At 37.2% G+C, this 21,051-nt stretch overlaps 1 protein-coding gene and 1 non-coding gene across 7 annotated transcripts in view; both read left to right on the top strand.

The window, feature by feature from the left end:
* DIAPH2 (diaphanous related formin 2) overlaps nt 1–21,051 on the top strand; it is a 980,096-nt gene that overhangs the window by 931,864 nt on the left and 27,181 nt on the right. The window lies entirely within an intron of this gene.
* Nucleotides 3,279–3,432, top strand: LOC123387211. Its single transcript, XR_006601534.1, has one exon. It is a non-coding gene; the product is annotated as a small nucleolar RNA SNORA62/SNORA6 family (small nucleolar RNA).

Genomic DNA, 21,051 nt, shown 5'->3' with positions numbered 1-21,051 from the left:
TTTTATATTTATTATTTCTCCTTCAGTTTCAAACATTATCACTTTAATTATGTCAAGGAAGTAGTTTATTCTATCAAAAAGTTAAGGAAACTGAAGTAGAAGTTTGCAGTTGACACTCAACTGTTCTGAGTTCACTGAAAGTAAAATGCTAAACTGTCAGGAATAAACTGCAGGAACCTCTCTTGAGGCTCGTGAGTGGGCTGAGAAGTGGCAGATGAGGTTATCTGTAGGTAAGGGAATGCATTTAGAGGGGGGACAAAAAAAAAAAAAAGGAGGTTAAATAAACCAGGCTGCATTCACAGGCTGGCAGGCTCCTACTTCTCAGTTCCCATCTTGAAAAAGGGATCTAACAGTTGACTGGTAATTGTTCCCTGAAAAAATTATTTCAGGAAGGTACTGTACCCACAAAGGTCAACATTTTGCTGGTCAACACCTGGGAAGAGATTGGCATCCAAACAAAAGACATCCTACTTCCTTAGTACAGGATTAAGATCCTCCATACTTCGTACAATTCTGGTTGCTCCTTCTTTTTAAAAAGCTGTATCAGATAAGGGAATGCATTTGCAATGAACCAGCAAATAGTGAGGATTTCCTGTTAAGAACGGCTAAAAAATTAGGGCTCTTCTATTGGGAAAGATAATGGTCGCGTGAGGCTATGCTCAGAGTCCATCAAATCATAACATCATGAAAGGTTTGGGTAGGAGAGACACAACCCTATTTACCAAACCCAAGAGTATTGGAACTAAGGAGTATCCTTGAAACATTGCAGAGGTAAACAGTGGGGAAGGGGATGTGTTATAGGTGCCTTATGGAATGAGTTATCCCTGAAGTTGTAATGAAATAGCACGTTTTAAAAAATAAAGTAATTCAGGTCAATTCATGCACTGTTAACCTATTGTTAGCAAATAGAAGGTTAGAGAAGCAGAGGACAAATCATTCCTTTCTACAGTGGTGACTTTCACAAGAAATAGAATTGGAAGGCTAAATAGATAATGAGTATGGTATTCTTAAGGCTTTTAGTTTAAAAATTTATTAAAAAAATAAAAATGTATTAAAAGGGTTAGTATTGTAGATAGTAATGCATTTATGGATTACAAAATTCCTTGTTCTTTTCCTACTTTTGGCTTCACATCTGTTTGTATAAAACACCATCATGTCAAAATGATGGATGTAGAAATTCAGGCTCAGTGCTTGTGGAGTCACTATGGTGTATTGGTTCAGGTTATAGCCTTTGAAACCTCACTGGTGTCCACAGCTTATTAACTGCATGGTCTTGAGCAAGCTTTTTAATTTCTTGGAGGCGCATTTCTCATTTGTAAAATGGCTTTGTAATACCTACCCTATAGGTTTGTTTGAAGTCATTGATAAGCAAGTCGCTAAGCAAAGTGCGTGGCTCCTCTCCATCTCCCAATGTCCTCCATGTTATTCTTTATGCTCCACAAGTATGGAGAAGTCAGATGGGGGAAATCAAAGAGGGAGACAAACCAGGAGAGACTGTGGACTCTGAGAAACAAACTGAGGTTTTTGGAAGGGAGGATGGTAGGGGGTTGGGTGAGCCTGGTGGTGGGTATTACAGAGGGCACGTATTGCATGGAACACTGGGTGTGGTGCATAAACAACAAATTCTGAAACACTGAAAAGAAATAAAATAAAACAAAATGGAAAAAACAAACCAAAAAAGTGCATGGCACCTAGTAAATGCTAAGTAATTGGCAGTTCTTACTGTTATTGTAGGCTTTAGAGCCATGCGTGTTATCCTGAATTCCAAAGCTTGTAACAGATGTCATGAATAAGGTGTGCCTCCATTTTGCTAATATGGCCGTTTTAAAGTTTTTTGATCATCTTGAATATATATAGCCTTTTGGAAATGTAGATGACACAGTAAAATACCTAATTACAACAAATTTAATTATACAGATATATTCAAATTGCATATGGTGTGAAATAATACCTTAATGAAGAACTACTGTTTTCTTCCTCCACTATCCCATTTTGTAAAACAGTTTTGTTTAAATTCTTCACAAGTATCTCTGACATCAATGTTTCTATAAGCATGGAGAACCAATTTTGAGTCACCTAACAGTTTTCTGGAAGACACTACATTCATGTTCATCTAAGTTGTTAGGTAAAGGTACAACACTAATCAGCGTATGCTAACATCACTGTAATTTTGATCTCAAGCCACATATATCTATTTGCATAACACTAGGTAAGTTGATTATTCCATTCATTCTAAATGTTTTATTTTTTTATCTTCTCTAGGTACTTACTATATTGCAATTTTAACTGATCTTTCAAAGTCTTTTTTACAATGATATCAAACAGTTAATACAGTGAAGTCACACCCTGTAAATAATCCTTAGATCTATGTTACATTTCATTGTTTTTAACTCCCAATCCAATTCTGTAAATTTGCCTCTGTAATCACCTAAAACTCACATTAATTGAGGCCTCAGACTGTGTCCTTTAGAGTACTTTAATATTAAAAGAAAATAACTTAGATAAGGCCCCTTATAATTAAAGAATTTATAAGTACTTGACTATAAGATTGTCGCTTATTTTCCTCAGACATAATGAGTCGGGAGACATGCCTTATATTTAGGAAGATAGGGATATATATTTTCTTGAAAATTATATCCAGTTACATAACCTTAAGAGCATTCATGTTTTCCTATTTTTAAAAGAAAATAGGAAAATTCATTCCATATATGTGTTAAGTGCCAGGATGATCCATACATGTATGAGACAATGTTCTTGGTGTCATATGAGTTTTCATACTTTGGAGAATATTTAATTCAAGAAAAAATATTGAACACCTACTATGTGCAAAGCATTTGCAGAAAAATATGAGTTGCAGCCTCTGTCCTCAGTAGTTTACAAACTATTCCAAGGGAATAAAACAAACAAATCATTCTTACCTGGGAAAGTAAAGAAGCTACAGACTGCTCTGGGGTTCTTAGATAGGTGAAGCCATATTTAGTTGAGGAATATCAGAAAAAGCTTTAGGAAGTCAATTCATATTTGAGATGAAGTGTAAAGGATGTGTAAGATAGGCATTTGTGTATGTGTAAGATAGGAGTAAAGTAGTGAGAAAGGGGACCAGAGCCTAATAAGGAAAAGGAAATGACATGAACAAAGGCCTGGTAGAAGAAAAGCAAGAAGAATTATTCAGGAACAATGAGTAGTCCACTTAGATGTAATAAAGAATTCCTGGGAACAATGGGAATATAAGACTGGGCTGTGAATGAGATTAGGCTAGACTGTAAAAACCAACTGTGGCTGCATATCCTTAGAGCTTAGAACTGAGGCTACTGGCTAGCTGATGAACCCACAAATATAGGTAGTGTGCTACATGAGGGACAGGTCTTTCATTAACACCACAAGTTTCTCTGGCCCAATGAAGGGAGTTTGATAGTAATTCTTGCTAAAAATATAATTTTAAAAACAATTAAAAAATAAATAAAATTGAGAAAAGACCAGAGTCATCTGGGAGAGAAGAAGAGATTGAGAAAAATTTTAGAGACTTATCAGAGGAATTGGAGACCATTTGGATATTGGATTTTAAAGCATTGAAGTATTGGCAATGATAAGGTGTATAGCTATACCATTTAGTTGTACAGTTTTGGTGGTGTAATCAACAAATTTGGTGATATTGATATTTCACATAATGTGTAAGGGGATTGCAGAAATGGTTCAGAAGGCAGTTCACATAAGGAAAGAAAGAGGTGAAGAGAAGAAGTCTGCAGGGAAAGAACATACACGGTAATTCATCACAGGGAAAAACAAACTTTTCACCATCAATTAAAGAAACTCAAATGAAAATAACAGTAAGGTAGAGGGGTACCTGGGTGACTCAGTAGGTTAAGTGTCCAACTCTTGATTTTGGCTTGGGTCATAATCTCAGGGGCTTCGGTTTAAGCCCCATGTCAGGCTCGGTGCTGGGTGTAGAGCCTGCTTAAGATTCTCTCTCTCTCTCCCCCTCTCTCCACTCCTTCCACCCTGCCCAGTCACATGCGCTCTCTCTCACTCTCTTTCTCAAAGATAAAATAATAGTAAGGTAGAAACATATATCTATTAGAATGTCTAAGCACAAAATGAGGTGTTAGAAGAGCTGTAGGGTAACAGATAATGTTTGATGGTGGTTCCATTGCATGACAATTCATGGAAATGTATACACAAAACAATGTTAAATGAAAGAATTAGATCACAAGAGAGTATATAAACACTGATTATATCTATAATGTTGAGACATATTAGAAGAGAATTTGAAGGAATGTAGTTTTTGTTCTTTAGCATTTTCTTTCTGGAAGAGTTATTTAACTGCATTCTAATTTGAAAAGAATGAAATGAAAAATGATTTCCCATCATACCCCTAAAACACATATACATACACACATCTTTGCAAATAGATTGTGGTAAAATATGATGTTCAGTGTTTGAGATGTTGCAACATTATCTATAAATCAGGGATGCAACTGAAGTTGTACTTCCCTTCATTATCTTCCATAAGTCTGATGAGGCATTTTTTGATCACTGCTTATTATCGTAATGAGAAAAGAGGAAATCTTTTCCTCGTAAATCCTGACAAGCTGCATTTTAAATCTTTCCTCAGTATAAATTCTTTGCCCCCACTAAATAAATACACAAAGTGTAAGCTTATTATTGCTTATTTTCTCTACCTTTTTCTGAATACTCAGTAGGTCATTCTTGACCTTTACCTGTCAGTTGATATTTGTTCTCCCTTCCCCCAGATTGGCACACACAGTAAGGTTCAGATTTATAAGCAGCTAACACTGGATGAATTGAATGCCTACTATGTGGCACACGTTGTTCCCTGGCTTTCTACAGAGAAGATTTTATTTGATCTTAATAGTAACCATGTGAGGTCTGAAATATCCCTATCCTTGTTTCACAAAAACATCAGTTCAGCAAGCAGTTCTTTTCAGATCCTAGAACATTGCTCTTTCCTGCCATGGTGTTTTTCATGGGGCAAGTTCCCAAGAAAAAGAAGGCACACTGTGTGTTATGGCTTATAGTATAGTTTTTAACATATACAATATTTTTTTAGAAAGCTGCATATTTTAAGAAAACTTTTTTTAAAGTGTGTTGTTTTTCCTTTTTTAATGTATACTGGTGCTATAAAAATTATTACAAGGGAATGTAGAATATTTGCTACAAAGCAATTCAAAATTATACAAGCAATTTAAGTAGAATCCAAACACGAAGCAAGATTATCTACTTAATGATTTCAATTAAATAAAACTTACAAGCTGATAAAAAATTTGAAGTTTTATTTAAATTGGTACATGATGTTGACATGCTGACTAATTACAGTACAAAATTAACATAGCATTACATAATGCAGCGCATAAGGCAAACAAGGAAACTTTTGAAAAGGTGTGGTAAACCATAAATAACAAGCTATAAGGACTAAATAGGACCATAAAATAAAGTATACTAACTATGAGGATGTTTTCTGACCCATAATATAATATTATTAAGGCTGTATTGGAGAGATTGCAGTACTGGCTTCTTTGAGACTGCCGGAATGTTACTCAGGTTGGAAATGTACATGAGATGATAGCCCACATTTTAAGGTGGGTGAAAGGGGGTATTTGTAAGAAGCACATAGAAAGATGAATTGAAAAACTGTCTTGTTTGTCCTGTCTTGGAGAAAAGGTAAGTATTTTAGAAATAGGAAATGTAACTGTAATGTAATGAGATTCATATATGTAAATCATGTGTACACAGACTTCCATCTCCTTTTGATCTTAGTCACACTGTGTCTATGGCTCACAGGAGTAAAAAACCCTGATGAAAAGGTAGTTTTACAGAAAAAGAAATTGAGTTAAAATCAGTGAAAGGAACAGCATTTTAAAACAGATACCCAAAAGTAAGTGGCATAAAGAATGCATGCAAAAAAGGTATTGCTTTCTAGTTGAATTCTAAATACTTCTATTGATAATGTACAGCTCACTCAGATTCCAGAGAATAATTGGAAATAGAGACTTTGTGAAACAGACTTCTCCTTTAACTTGTTCACCTGACAGTGGGCTTTGAATTATATTTTATCACCATTCAGCCTAAGTTAAGATACCCAGCTCACAGCAAGACCATACAAACAGTATCTGAAATACTAAAACACATATTCTATGTAAGTAACATTAAGGTTAGGGTAAAGATTGATAAAAGCAATGACAGTAACATTAATGTGATACCAGGAGCTCTGAGCTCCTTCCATCAGCAACGAGGAACATGTTGAAATTACCAGAGAGGGCAGTACAGTGACTTTTCTAACTTAAATTTGCAAGTAGATGAGCTTTCAACTTTTCAGTCTAAACTATACAGATATCTAATGCCTTTTTAATAAAGATGTGGTGCCAAACATATATATATATATATATATACATATATAGATATATTTACATATGTTGGTGTGTACCCATCCCACAGGGTATCTGACCAAGACATTAGCCCAGAAAACTGTGTTCTTTTCTTCTCAGGTGTTTGTATAAATGTGTACTTTAAGGACTTTGTGGGCAATACATGATATAAATATGTTTTAGGGCCATTGAAATGCAAATTATAGAATATATAAGATATATATAAATTTATATATATATATGTATATATATATAACATCGCCATTATCGGATTTATATCTAGGATCCAGTGGGTTTTCCTTACCAAAGAACTGAAATACTGAATGTTATATTACAAAATTACAAAGTTTTAAACTTACTGTTACTCCCTAGTTACTTTCTTTAGAGTGGTTATCATACAAGGTCATCAGAAGATCTGTCATAATATCTTTCTTCATGACTACGTATTTTATAAAAGTATCATTTTATATTATCCAATAAATGAATGATAGAGTAATTACGGTTATATGGTTCATAATCTTACATCCCTTTCCCTACTGTTAGCTTTTCAGCTCCATATCTTCATTGTGCAGAGTATTTACAATAAGTTAATTCTCTTCTCTGTAAGTTGGTATCATCATCTATAAAATGAGAGGTTAATCTTCATTTAATCCATAAATTCCCTTCCGGCTCTAGAATTCCATGTTCCAGTGATTATCCCCAAACTATTATACAAGTTTGTGAAGTTGTTTTTAAAAACAGTATCTAAAAAACAAACAAAAACAAAACACATACACTTTAGTGACCTGCATGAATTGAGAACTCACGTGGCATGAAAAACTCCTTTTTGTTTGACTCTTATTCTAAAAGATTTTATTTATTTATTTGTTTATTTTTTATTTTTAAACAATTTTTTTCAATTTTTTATAAACATATAATGTATTATTAGCCCCAGGGGTACAGTTCTGGGAATCACCAGTTTTACACACTTCACAGCACACACTATAGCACATACCCTTCCCAATGTCCATAACCCCACCACCCTCTCCCTACCCACCTCCACCCGGCCACCCTCAGTTTGTTTAGTGACATTAAGAGTCTCTTGTGGTTTGTCTCCCTCCCAATCCCATCTTGTTTCATTTATCATTTTCCTACTCCCCAAACCACCCAGGTTGCATCTCCACTTCCTCATATCAGTGAGATCATATGATTGTTGTCTTATTCCAATTGACTTATTCTGCTAAGCATAATACCCTCTAGTTCCATCCACGTCGTTGCAAATAGCAAGATTTTATTTCTTTTGATGGCTGCATAGTATTCCATTGTGTATATATACTGGATCTTCTTTATACATTCATCTGTCGATGGACATCTAGGTTCTTTCCATAGTTTGGCTATTGTGGACATTGCTGCTATAAACATTCAGGAGCACGTGCCCCTTGGGATCACTACGTTTGTATCTTTTTTTTATTTTTTTAAGATTTTTATGCATTTCACAGACAGAGATCACAAGTAGGCAGAGAGGCAGGCAAAGAGAGAGGAGGAAACAGGCTGCTTGTGGAGCAGAGAGCCCGATGTGGGGCTCGATCCCAGGACTCGAGGATCACGACCTGAGCCAGAGGCAGAGGCTTTAACCCACTGAACCACCCAGGTGCCCCACTACATTTGTATCTTTAGGGTAAATACCCAGTAGTGCAATTTCTGGGTCCTAAGGTAGCTCTATTTTCAACTTTTTGAGGAACCTCCATGCTGTTTTCCAGAGTGTCTGCACCAGCTTCCATTCCCACCAACAGTGTAGGAGGGTTCTCTTTTACTCACATTCTCACCAACATCTGTTGTCTCCTGACTTTTTAATTTTAGCCATTCTGTCTGCTGTTTTAAGATTATTTGTTCCATTTCTTTGAAATAAATGGATAGGATTTTGATAGGGATTGCATTAAATGTGTAGATTGCTTTAGGTAGCATAGACATTTCATGATATTTGTTCTTCGAATCCATGAGCATGGAACATTTTTCCATTTCTTTGTGTCTTCCTCAATTTCTTTCATGAGTACTTTATAGTTTTATGAGTATGGATTCTTTGCCTCTTTGGTTAGGTTTATTCCTAGGTATCTTATGGTTTTGGGTACAATTGTAAATGGGATTGACTCCTTAATTTCTCTTTCTTCTGTCTTGTTGGTGTAAAGAAATGCAACTGATTTCTGTGCATTGATTTTATATCCTGACACTTTACTGAATTCCTGTACAAGTTCTTGCAGGTTTGGATTGGAGTCCTTTGGGTTTTCCACACATAGTATCACATCATCTACAAAGAGTGATAGTTTGACTTCTTCTTTGCTGATTTGGATGCCTTTAATTTCTTTTTTTTTTCCATTGAAAATGATATTTGAGGTGGGTTTTCATAGACGCCTTTGATGATATTGTAGTATGTGCCCTCTACCCCTACACTTTGAAGAGTTTTGATCAGGAAGGGATGCTGCTGTACTTTGTCAAATGCTTTTTTAGCATCAATTGAGAGTATTGTATGGTTCTTTTTCTTCCTTTTATTAATGTACTGTGTCACATTCATTGGTTTGCAGATGTTGTAACAACCTTGCAGCCCTGGAATAAATCCCACTTAGTCGTGGTGAATAAACCTTTTAATGTACTGTTGGATCCTATTGGCTAGTATTTTGGTGAGAATTTTCACATCTGTCTTCATCAAGGATATTGGTCTGTAATTCTTTTTTTTTTTTTTACTTTACTTTTTTTTTTTTTTTTTTTGATGGGATCCTTGTCTGGTTTTGGGATCAAGGTGATGCTGCCCTCATAAAATGAGTTTGGAAGTTTTCCTTCCATTTTTGTTTTTTGGAACAGTTTCCAGAGACTAGGAATTAGTTCTTCTTTAAATGTTTGGTAGAATTCCCCTGGTAAGACATCTGGTCCTGGGCTTTTGTTTGTTCGAGATTTTTGATGACTGTTTGAATCTCCTTACTGGTTATGGATCTGTTCAGGTTTTCTATTTCTTCCTGGTTCAGTTTTGGTAGTTTTTGGTATGTCTCTAGGAATGCATCCATTTCTTCCAGATTGTCAAATTTGTTGGCGTAGAGTTGCGCATAGTATGTTCTTATAATTGTTTGTATGTCTTTGATGTTGGTTATGATCTCTCCTCTTTCATTCATGATTTTATTTATTTGGTCCTTTCTCTTTTCTTTTTGATAAGTCTGGCCAGTTGTTTATCAATCTGCTGAGCAAGGAGCCCGATGTGGGACTCGAACCCAGGACCCTGGGTTCATGACTTGAGCCGAAGGCAGTGGCTTAACCGACTGAGCCACCCAGGTGTCTCCCTTTCTTGTTTCTTGAGAAAGGCTTGTATCGCTACATATTTTCCTCTCAGGACTGACTTTGCTGTGTCCCACAGATTTTGAACCATTGTGTTTTCATTATCCTTTGTTTCCATGAATTTTTCCAATTCTTCTTTAATCTTTTGGTTGACCCATTCATTCTTTAGAAGGATGCTGTTTAGTCTCCATGTATTTGGGTTCTTTCCAACTTTCCTCTTGTGATTGAGTTCTAGCTTCAGGGCATTGTGGTCTGAAAAGATGCAGGGAATGATCCCCATCTTTTGATACCAGTTGAGACCTGATTTATGACCCAGGATGTGATCTATTCTGGAGAATGTTCCATGTGCACTAGGAAAGAATGTGTATTCTCTTGCTCCGGGATGGAATGTTTAATGTATCTGTGATGTCCATCTGGTCCAGTGTGTCATTTAAAGCCTTTATTTCCTTGTCGATCTTTTGTTTGTGTCATTTGTCCATTTCAGTGAGGGGAGCGTTAAATTCCCCTACTATTATTGTATTATGGTTGATGTATTTCTTTGATTTTGTTATTAATTGGTTTATGTAGTTGGCTTCTCCCATGTTAGGGGCATAGATATTTAAAATTGTTAGATCTTCTTGTTGGAGAGACCCTTTGAGTATGATACGGTGTCCTTCCTCATTTCTTATTATAGTCTTTGGCTTAAAGTCCAATTGATCTGATATATGGATTGCCACCCCAGCTTTCTTTTGATGTCCATTAGCATGGTAAATTGTTTTCCACCCCCTTGTTTTAAATCTGGAGGTGTCTTCTGTTCTAGAATGAGTTTCTTGTAGGCAGCATATTGATGTGTTGTTGTGTTTTTTTTTTAATCCATTCTGATACCCAGTGTCTTTTGATTGGGGCATTTAGCCCACTTACATTCAGGGTAACTATTGAGAGATATGAATTTAATGCCATTTTATTGCCTGTAAGGTGACTGTTACTGTATATTGTCTCTGTCCCTAAAAGTAGGGTCTCTCTTTGCTTAGAGGACCCCTTTCAATATTTCCTGTAGAGCTGGTTTGGTGTTTGCAAATTCTTTCAGTTTTTGTTTATCCTGGAAGCTTTTTATTTCTCCTTCCAATTTCAATGATAGCCTAGCTGGATATAGTATTCATGGTTGCATGTTTTTCTTGTTTAGTGCTCTGAAAATATCATGCCAGTTCTTTCTGGCCTGTCAGGTCTCTGTGGATAAGTCTGCTGCCAATCTCATATTCTTACCATTGTATGTTACTTCTTGTCCCGGGCTGCTTTCGCGACTTTTTCTTTGTTGCTACGACTTGTAAATTTTACTATTAGATGATGGGGTATGGACCTATTCTTATTGATTTTGAGGGGGGTTCTCTGCATGTCCTCGATTTTGATGCTTGTTCCCTTTGCCATTATAGGGAAATTCTCTGCAATAATTCTCTCTGATATACCTCGGCTCCCCTCTTTCTTCTTCTTCTGGAATCCCAATTATTCTAATGTTGTTTTGTCTTATGGTATCACTTATCTCTCAAATTCTCCCCTCATGGTCCAGTAGTTGTTTGTCTCTCTTTTGCTAAGGTTCTTTATTCTCTGTCCTTTGGTCTTCTATATCACGAATTCTTTCTTCTGCCTCATTTGTCCTAGCAGTAAGATCCTCCATTTTGTATTGAACCTCATAAATAGTTTTTTTTTTTTTTAAATTTTGACTTGGTTAGATTTTAGTTCTTTTATTTCTCCAGAAAGGGCTTTTATTTCTCCAGACAGGGTTTCTCTAATATCTCCCATGCCTTTTTCAAGCTTGGCTAGAACCTCGAGAATTGTCATTCTGAACTCTAGATCTGACATATTACCCATGTCCATATTGATTAGGTCCTTAACCTTCAGTACTGCCTCTTTTTCTTTTCTTTTTTTTTTTCTTTTTTTTTTTTTTTTTGTGGTGAATTTTTCCGCCTTGTCATTTTGTCCAGATAAGGATATATGAAAGAGCAAATGAAATAATAAATGTGTGGCAAATACCCCAGGACAAAATGCTTTAACAAAATCAGAAGAGACCCCAAATCGTGGGGGGGTGGGGGGGTGGGGAGAAAGAGGGTAAAGTTCAGAAGAAAATTTTAAAAAAGAAAACAAATAAAAAAGAAATATAAAAAAGAATATATTAGACTGGTGACTAGAACAAGGTTACCCACTTAATTTTCGGAGTATTTTGGTCTCTTAGAAGAAACTACCTCCCAAAATTTTAAAGAATGAAAAACGTATATAAGGGTAAAAACAATGAAAGGATGGAATATGACTATAAAGATGGAATAAAAAATTTTTTCTTAATTTCTAAAAAAGGAGTTGATAAAATAAGTTGGTTTGTAGAATAAAAATAAAGAAGGTGGAAAGAATTTGCTTGGGCTGGAGACTAGAACAAGCCTGATGCTAGATTTAGGGTGTATTTTGATCTATTAGAAGAAGTTGTACCCCAAATTTTTTAGAAGAAAAAACCCTATGTGTATACAAAAAATAAAGTTAGATACAATAAAGGATAAAATATGACTATAATATAATGAAGGTTCAAAAAAGAATATTTTTTACAAAAGGTATTGTTAAGATAAACTAGTTAAAAAATGATAAAAGAGGAAAGGGTAAAAGTTCAAAAAATAACAGAAGAAAAAAATAAAATTTAAAAAAATTATCTTTGCAAGACTAATGAATCATGGGGAGAAAGCCATGAATTCCATGCTTTGCTTTCTCTTCCTCTGGATTTCCGCTGTTCTCCTTGGTAAGTGACTTTGTTCTTGGCTGGATTTCTTGTTGATCTGGGGGAGGGGTCTGTTGTAGTGATTTTCAAGTCTCTTCCTGAGGCAGAATTGCACCACCCTTACCAGGTCCGCTTTCGGGAGCTTTTTTTCCCTGAATGCTTTCTGTAGAGTTCCAGAGGACAGGAATGAAAATGGTGGTCTCCCAATCTCCGGCCCTGGGGAGACAAGAGCTCGGGGCCCCACTCCTCAGTGCTCCCTCAGAGAAAAGTACTCAGTCATTCCCATCTCCCTGGCCTCTGGCCACACTTGGTGAAAAGCGCTCATCAGTCCCGTCTCCCTGGCCTCCGGCTGTGCTCTGATCTCACCCAGCCTTTGACCAAGCCTGTCTCTGGCACACAGCTTGACCTGGAGTCTCTGAACCCCGCAGATCCCTGAGCTCTTCTGGGGGTGTCTTGCCGGATCTTGTGGGGCCCCCACTCACAGAGCAGTGGCCTGTGCCACATATTATAGTTCATGGTAACCCCAAGTTGAGAGCTCACTCATCAGCTCTGTCTCTGTAGCCAGCTTCCCTGCTCTAATACCTGTGAGCTCTGTGACACTCAGACACCCCTGATCCTTTGTGATCCCCCGGGACCTGAGGCCACACTGTCCCCGTGTCAGCTCCAACCTGGTTTAGCCACTGGAGTGATGTCCCTCAGTGGAGCAGACTTTTAAAAGTTCTGGTTTTGTGCTCCTTTGCTCTGCCACTTGCCAGGAGCAGGACCCTCCCTCCACGGTCTATCTTCCTGTCGCTTTGGATTCACTTCTCTGCCGATCCTACTTTTCAGAAGTGGTCAATTTTCTGTTTCTAGAATTGTTGCTCTTCTTCTCTTCAATCTCCAGTTGGATTTGTAGGTGTTCTCAATGGTTTGATAAGCCATCTAGCTGATCTCCTGCTACCTGATGTTGTCTCAGCCTGCTCCTTCTCTGCCATCTTAACTCCTAGACTCCCTCAAAGTTCTTATTTATTTACTTGACAGAGAGAAAGAGAGAAAGCTGAGCAGGGGGAGCAGCAGGCAGAGGGAGAGGGAGAAGCTGGCTCCCCACTGAGTAGAGAGCCTGGTGAGGGGCTCGATCCCATGACCCTTGGATCATGACCGGAGCCAAAGGCAGGCACTTTAACCAACTGAGCCACCTAGGTGCCCCTTTTGCTTGAATCTGTGATGAGGGATGGACATGTGTGAAAATGTTTATCATAGGAAAAGCTAAGGTACAATGATAACTGGTCTTCAGGTTCATGATAAAATGGTAACTAGGACAGACAAAGATGGAGCAAACTACCAAATCCTGGAGTAGATAATATAATGGTGCATCTGAAAATGCTGTCAAAGCTGGAGATGTTTAGGTAGGGTAACCATGTGGTTAAAAATATCAACTAACTTCCTCTCTAGAGTGCTTTAAAGCCAGGGAGTCAAAAACTGAGGTGGTGAGCAAGGAGTGCAAAGCAGAATTAGAGCTGTTTCTCATAAGTCAATAGGAAGGTACTTTGGGTATTTATTTATATATTTATTAATAACTTATTTTTCTGAATTATGTCTCCCCTCAGATCTAGCCTATAGAATATTGGCATTTTAAGATACCAACATCATCATTGCTCCCAAAGTTACTAGTTTATATGCACAAATGTATGTGTAGTTAGTTTTTATGTATCAAGATGCAGTGACTGATTTGATCCCTCCCCTTCTTTCACACTAACCAATTTACAATCTGAATGTATCAGACGCTTGTGGATTATGTCTATTAATCCTTATAATTGTAGCATATTGTATAAAAATAAACATTCTTTCTAAATAATCATTAAGTAAATTCAAAATTGAGTCAAGTAACAGTTAGTGGACATAGAGACTTAGCTAACATGTAATAAATAATGGGCTCATCCAGTTAGCGTCAAGTCTGAGTTCTTCTCTAATGTTAAATGATGAAAGTCATAGGTAGACAGTAAGGATGGCAACCTCCAGGGCACCTGGGTGGCTCAGTGTATTAGGGCCTCTCCCTTTGGCTCAGGTCATGATCCCGGGGTCCTGGGATCGAGCCCCACGTCAGGATCTCTGCTCAGTGGGGAGCCTGCTTCCCTTCCTCTCTCTCTGCCTGCCTCTCTGCCCGCTTGTGATCTCTATCTGTCAGGTAGATGGATAAAAATCTTAAAAAAAAAAAAAAAAAAAGGATGGCACCTTCCTCAAGTAAGAAGAAATTTTAAAGTTTGCTCTTTTCTTAAAAGCTTTTCCATAATGCATTCAATTCCATTTAAATATTGCAAAAAGCTGAATTGCAAATATTAACCTAAACATGAAATAAAAATGTTGATATTTTATTTAACTAAAAATAGTAATTATGGATAGGCTGCTTTTATGATGGTCATATGTAAAATATATCATTTTACATTGAGAATTTTGTGAGGATTGTCACTGTGATATTATAATAAGAAAATTTGTTTTGAGTGCATTAAAAATTCAGTGCATGATTATTGCAATATAAGCGGAAAAGTTGTTTGCTTTTGACAGTCTGTCAGTAGATATAGTCTAGGAAGAAAAGTATGATAGCTGCTATATATAAAACAGTAGGAGAAGGACACAAGCTCAGAGAATATTTTTCCAGCTGCTGTTATTAAATGCATTCTTTTGTAGAAGAGAAGCTGCTTTTTTTCTTTCCTTTTTTGTTTCCATCTCTAAATTCTTTGCTTTCAAGTGGCATGCAAAGCGTCTCTGCCATAAATTGGATTGAGTTGAACCAAAGAAGGAAAATAGGCCCACTGAGGCAAATGCATTTTTACACCCTTCTTTAATAAAATACTGTAAGGAATAGCTAGAAAGCTTCCCCAGACTTTCATCTAAAATTGTTAGAGGGTAGCTGTTGGAAAGCATCACTGTTGACTCCTGTCGGACAGTTTTGGAGAGGAGCTCAAGAGAATTGTCTCCTCCCTCTGTGTACTTTGTCAAAATAGGTGCTTGGAGCAGAAGTATGACATGAAGGCCAATGTCAGGGAATGCCTCAAAGTAGCAACTTGTGCTCAAATCCTATGACTCCCATCTTTTTTTTTTTTTTTAAAGAAATCAGATTGAATTGTAAAATGATGGAAATAGGGTTGGACACAAACACATTTATTGTGGGCTCAGCAGCCATTACATATCATTAGTGAAAGGATGCAAGGGGTAAAGGGGACCATTTTTGTAATAAACATATATTTTTATCCCCAGTGGTACAGATCTGTGAATCACCAGGTTTACACACTTCACAGCACTCACCAAAGCACATACCCTCCCCAATGTCCATAATCCCTCCCTCTTCTCCCAACCCCCCTGCCCCCAGCAACCCTCAGTTTGTTTGGTGAGATTAAGAGTCACTTATGGTTTGTCTCCCTCCTAATCCCATCTTGTTTCATTTATTCTTCTCCTACCCACTTAAACCCCATGTTGCATCACCACTTCCTCATATCAGGAAGATCATATGATAGTTGTCTTTCTCTGCTTGACTTATTTCACTAAGCATGATACGCTCTAGCTCCATCCATATTGTCGCAAATGGCAAAATTTCATTTCTTTTGATAGCCGCATAGTATTCCATTGTGTATATATACCACATCTTCTTAATCCATTCATCTGTTGATGGACATCTAGGTTCTTTCCATAGTTTAGCTGTTGTGGACATTGCTTCTATAAACATTCGGGTGCACGTGCCCCTTTGGATCACTACGTTTGTATCTTTAGGGTAAATACCCAGTGGTGCAATTGCTGGGTCATAGGGCAGTGCTATTTTCAACATTTTGAGGAACCTCCATGCTATTTTCCAGAGTGGCTGCACCAGCTTGCATTCCCACCAACAGTGTAGGAGGGTTCCCCTTTCTCCGCATCCTCGCCAGCATCTGTCATTTCCTGACTTGTTGATTTTAGCCATTCTGACTGGTGTGAGGTGATATCTCATTGTGGTTTTGATTTGTATTTCCCTGATGCCGAGTGATATGGAGCACTTTTTCATGTGTCTGTTGGCCATCTGGATGTCTTCTTTGCAGAAATGTCTGTTCATGTCCTCTGCCCATTTCTTGACTGGATTATTTGTTCTTTGGGTGTTGAGTTTGCTAAGTTCTCTATAGATTCTGGACACTAGTCCTTTATCTGATATGTCGTTTGCAAATATCTTCTCCCATTCTGTCAGTTGCCTTTTGGTTTTGTTAACTGTTTCCTTTGCTGTGCAAAAGCTTTTGATCTTGATGAAATCCCAATAGTTCATTTTTGCCCTTGCTTCCCTTGCCTGTGGCGTTGTTCCTAGGAAGATGTTGCTGCAGCTGAGGTCGAAGAGGTTGCTGCCTGTGTTCTCCTCAAGGATTTTGATGGATTCCTTTCACACATTGAGGTCCTTCATCCATTTTGAGTCCATTTTTGTGTGTGGTGTAAGGAAATGGTCCAATTTCATTTTTCTGCATGTGGCTGTCCAATTTTCCCAGCACCATTTATTGAAGAGGCTGTTTTTTTTTCCATTGGACATTCTTTCCTGCTTTGTCGAAGATTAGTTGACTGTAGAGTTGAGGGTCTATTTCTGGGCTCTCTACTCTGTTCCATTGATCTATGTGTCTGTTTTTGTGCCAGTACCATGCTGTCTTGATGATGACAGCTTTGTAATAGAGCTTGAAGTCCGGAATTGTGATGCCACCAACGTTGGCTTTCTTTTTCAATATCCCTTTGGCTATTCGAGGTCTTCTCTGGTTCCATATAAATTTTAGAATTATTTGTTCCATTTCTTTGAAAAAGATGGATGGTACTTTGATAGAAATTGCATTAAATGTGTAGATTGCTTTAGGTAGCATAGACATTTTCACAATGTTTATTCTTCCAATCCAGGAGCATGGAACATTTTTCCATTTCTTTGTGTCTTCCTCAATTTCTTTCATGAGTACTTTATAGTTTTCTGAGTATAGATTCTGTGTCTCTTTGGTTAGGTTTATTCCTCGGTATCTTATGGTTTTGGGTGCAATTGTCAATGGGATTGACTCCTTAATTTCTCTTTCTTCTGTCTTGCTGTTGGTGTAGAGAAATGCAACTGATTTCTGTGCATTGATTTTATATCCTGACACTTTACTGAATTCTTGTATAAGTTCTAGCAGTTTTGGAGTGGAGTCTTTTGGGTTTTCCACATATAGTATCTTATCATCTGCGAAGAGTGATAATTTGACTTCTTCTTTGCCGATTTGGATGCCTTTAATTTCCTTTTGTTGTCTGATTGCTGAGGCTAGGGCCTCTAGTACTATGTTGAATAGCAGTGGTGATAATGGACATCCCTGCCGTGTTCCTGACCTTAGCGGAAAAATTTTCAGTTTTTCTCCATTGAGAATGATATTTGCGGTGGGTTTTTCATAGATGGCTTTGATGATATTGAGGTATGTGCCCTCTATCCCTACACTTTGAAGAGTTTTGATCAGGAAGGGATGCTGTACTTTGTCAAATGCTTTTTCGGCATCTATTGAGAGTATCCTATGGTTCTTGTTCTTTCTTTTATTGATGTGTTGTATCACATTGACTGATTTGCGGATGTTGAACCAACCTTGCAGCCCTGGAATCAATCCCACTTGGTCGTGGTGAATAATCCTTTTAATGTATTGTTGAATCCTATTGGCTAGTATTTTGGTGAGAATTTTCGCATCTGTGTTCATCAAGGATATTGGTCTATAGCTCTCTTTTTTGATGGGATCCTTGTCTGGTTTTGGGATCAAGGCGATGCTGGCGTCATAAAATGAGTTTGGAAGTTTTCCTTCCATTTCTCTTTTTTGTAACAGTTTCAGGAGAATAGGAATTAGTTCTTCTTTAAATGTTTGGTAGAATTCCCCCGGGAAGCCATCTGGCCCTGGGCTTTTGTTTGTTTGGAGATTTTTAATGACTGTTTCAAACTCCTTTCTGGTTATGGGTCTGTTCAGGCTTTCTATTTCTTCCTGGTTCAGTTGCGGTAGTTTATATGTTTCTAGGAATGCATCCATTTCTTCCTGATTGTCAAATTTATTGGCGTAGAGTTGCTCATATTATGTGCTTATAATAGTTTGTATTTCTTTGGTGTTAGTTGTGATCTCTCCTCTTTCATTCATGATTTTATTTATTTGGGTCCTTTCTCTTCTCTTTTTGATAAGTCTGGCCAGGGGTTTATCAATTTTATTAACTCTTTCAAAGAACCAGCTCCTAGTTTCATTGATATGTTTTATTGTTTTTTTGGTTTCTATTTCATTGATTTCTGCTCTGATCTTTATGATTTCTCTTCTCCTGCTGGGCTTAGGGTTTCTTTCTTGTTCTTTCTCCAGCTCCTTTAGGTGTAGGGTTAGGTTGTGTACCTGAGACCTTTCTTGTTTCTTGAGAAAGGCTTGTACCGCTATATATTTTCCTCTCAGGACTGCCTTTGTTGTGTCCCACAGATTTTGAACCGTTGTATTTTCATTATCATTTGTTCCCATGATTTTTTTCAATTCTTCTTTAATTTCCCGGTTGACCCATTCATTCTTTAGAAGGATGCTGTTTAGTCTCCATGTATTTGGGTTCTATTCAAACTTCCTTTTGTGGTTGAGTTCTAGCTTTAGAGCATTGTGGTCTGAAAATATGCAGGGAATGATCCCAATCTTTTGATACCAGCTGAGTCCTGATTTAGGACCGAGGATGTGATCTATTCTGGAGAATGTTCCATGTGCACTAGAGAAGAATGTGTATTCTGTTGCTTTGGGATGAAATGTTCTGAATATATCTGTGATGTCCATCTGGTCCAGTGTTTCATTTAAGGCCTTTATTTCCTTGCTGATCTTTTGCTTGGATGATCTGTCCATTTCAGTGAGGGGAGCGTTAAAGTCGCCTACAATTATTGTATTATTGTTGATGTGTTTCTTTGATTTTGTTATTAATTGGTTTATATAGTTGGCTGCTCCTAGGTTGGGAGCATAGATATTTAAAATTGTTAAATCTTCTTGTTGGACAGACCCTTTGAGTATGATATAGTGTCCTTCCTCATCTCTTATTATAGTCTTTGGCTTAAAATCTAATTGATCTGATATAAGGATTGCCACTCCTGCTTTCTTCTGTTGTCCATTAGCATGGTAAATTTTTTTCACCCCCTCACTTTAAATCTGGAGGTGTCTTCGGGCTTAAAATGAGTTTCTTGGAGGCCACATATAGAATGGTTTTGTTTTTTTATCCATTCTGATACCCTGTGTCTTTTGACAGGGGCATTTAGCCCATTCACATTCAGGGTAACTATTGAGAGATATGAATTTAGTGCCATTGTATTGCCTGTAAGGTGACTGTTACTGTATATGGTCTCTGTTCCTTTCTGATCTACCACTTGTAGGCTCTCTCTTTGCTTAGAGGACCCCTTTCAAGATTTCCTGTAGAGCTGGTTTGGTGTTTGCAAATTCTGTTTTCGTTTGTCCTGGAAGCTTTTAATCTCTCCTTCTATTTTCAATGATAGCCTAGCTGGATATAGTATTCTTGGCTGCATGTTTTTCTCGTTTAGTGCTCTGAAAATATCATGCCAGCTCTTTCTGGCCTGCCAGGTCTCTGTGGATAAGTCAGCTGCCAATCTAATATTTTTACCATTGTATGTTACAGACTTCTTTTCCCGGGCTGCTTTCAGGATTTTCTCTTTGTCACTGAGACTTGTAAATTTTACTGTTAGGTGATGGGGTGTGGGCCTATTTTTATTCATTTTGAGGGGCGTTCTCTGAACCTCCTGAATTTTGATGCTCGTTCCCTTTGTCATATTGGGGAGAATTTCCCCAATATGGGGAGAATTTCCCCAATAATTCTCTCCAGTATACCTTCTGCTCCCCTCTCTCTTTCTTCTTCTTCTGGAATCCCAATTATTCTAATGTTGTTTCGTCATATGGTGTCACTTATCTCTCGAATTCTCTAAAGGGGACCATTTTGATGTCACTTTCATTTTTAAAGACAGATGCATTCACTGATGAGAGATAAACTGACATCCACAAAATTTTAGAGGCCAGTAATACTTTTATGCCTTCTTATCCTGTAGGTAATTCCTGTAGGTAAACATGTAACTTTTTAATACTCGTTAATGTAAACTGAAAGAATGGATGTTGTTGGATATAAGTCACATTTACTGAAATCAGTGTATTTCTGTATTGAAACAGTATATTTTTTCTTTACCAAGGTACATACTCTTCCTAATATACCACTTCAGCTAAAGTTAATGTTAAAATCCAGTATTTCAAAGTTGATATGCTTTTTATTAAGAAATACAATTTGGAATACTGAAAAAAAATTGCAAAAAAAAAAGAAATATAATTTGATCTTACTTTCTACCTATAAAAGGCCATAGTCCTTATACATCAGCTCTAAAGTTAGTTCCGTTTTCTTCCTTTTCTTGTTCTTTATTCTCCTTGCCAAATGCTCTTCAAAGTACTTTATTTGCTCTTGTGGACATTAGCTGTTTTAAGGATCTATATTATAGCAGGGAGCAATGATTTTAATTTGACTGCCTCTGTGCCCTTACCCCTATTTATAAATTAATGCTTTCTGTTTTTAGTATTCCAAAGAAGAATGAAATAGCTAAGATATAACTGGTCATAAGGAACAGTCTAAACAGAGGACCGTTCCAGGAAAGACAGTATCTGT

Source organism: Mustela putorius, unplaced genomic scaffold, assembly GCF_011764305.1.
Source record: "Mustela putorius furo isolate JIRA1106 unplaced genomic scaffold, ASM1176430v1.1 tig00003846_pilon_pilon_pilon, whole genome shotgun sequence".
Taxonomy (NCBI): Eukaryota; Metazoa; Chordata; class Mammalia; order Carnivora; family Mustelidae; genus Mustela; species Mustela putorius.
The sequence above is the reverse complement of the archived record's forward strand: the minus strand, read 5'-3'. Positions and strand labels throughout refer to the sequence as shown.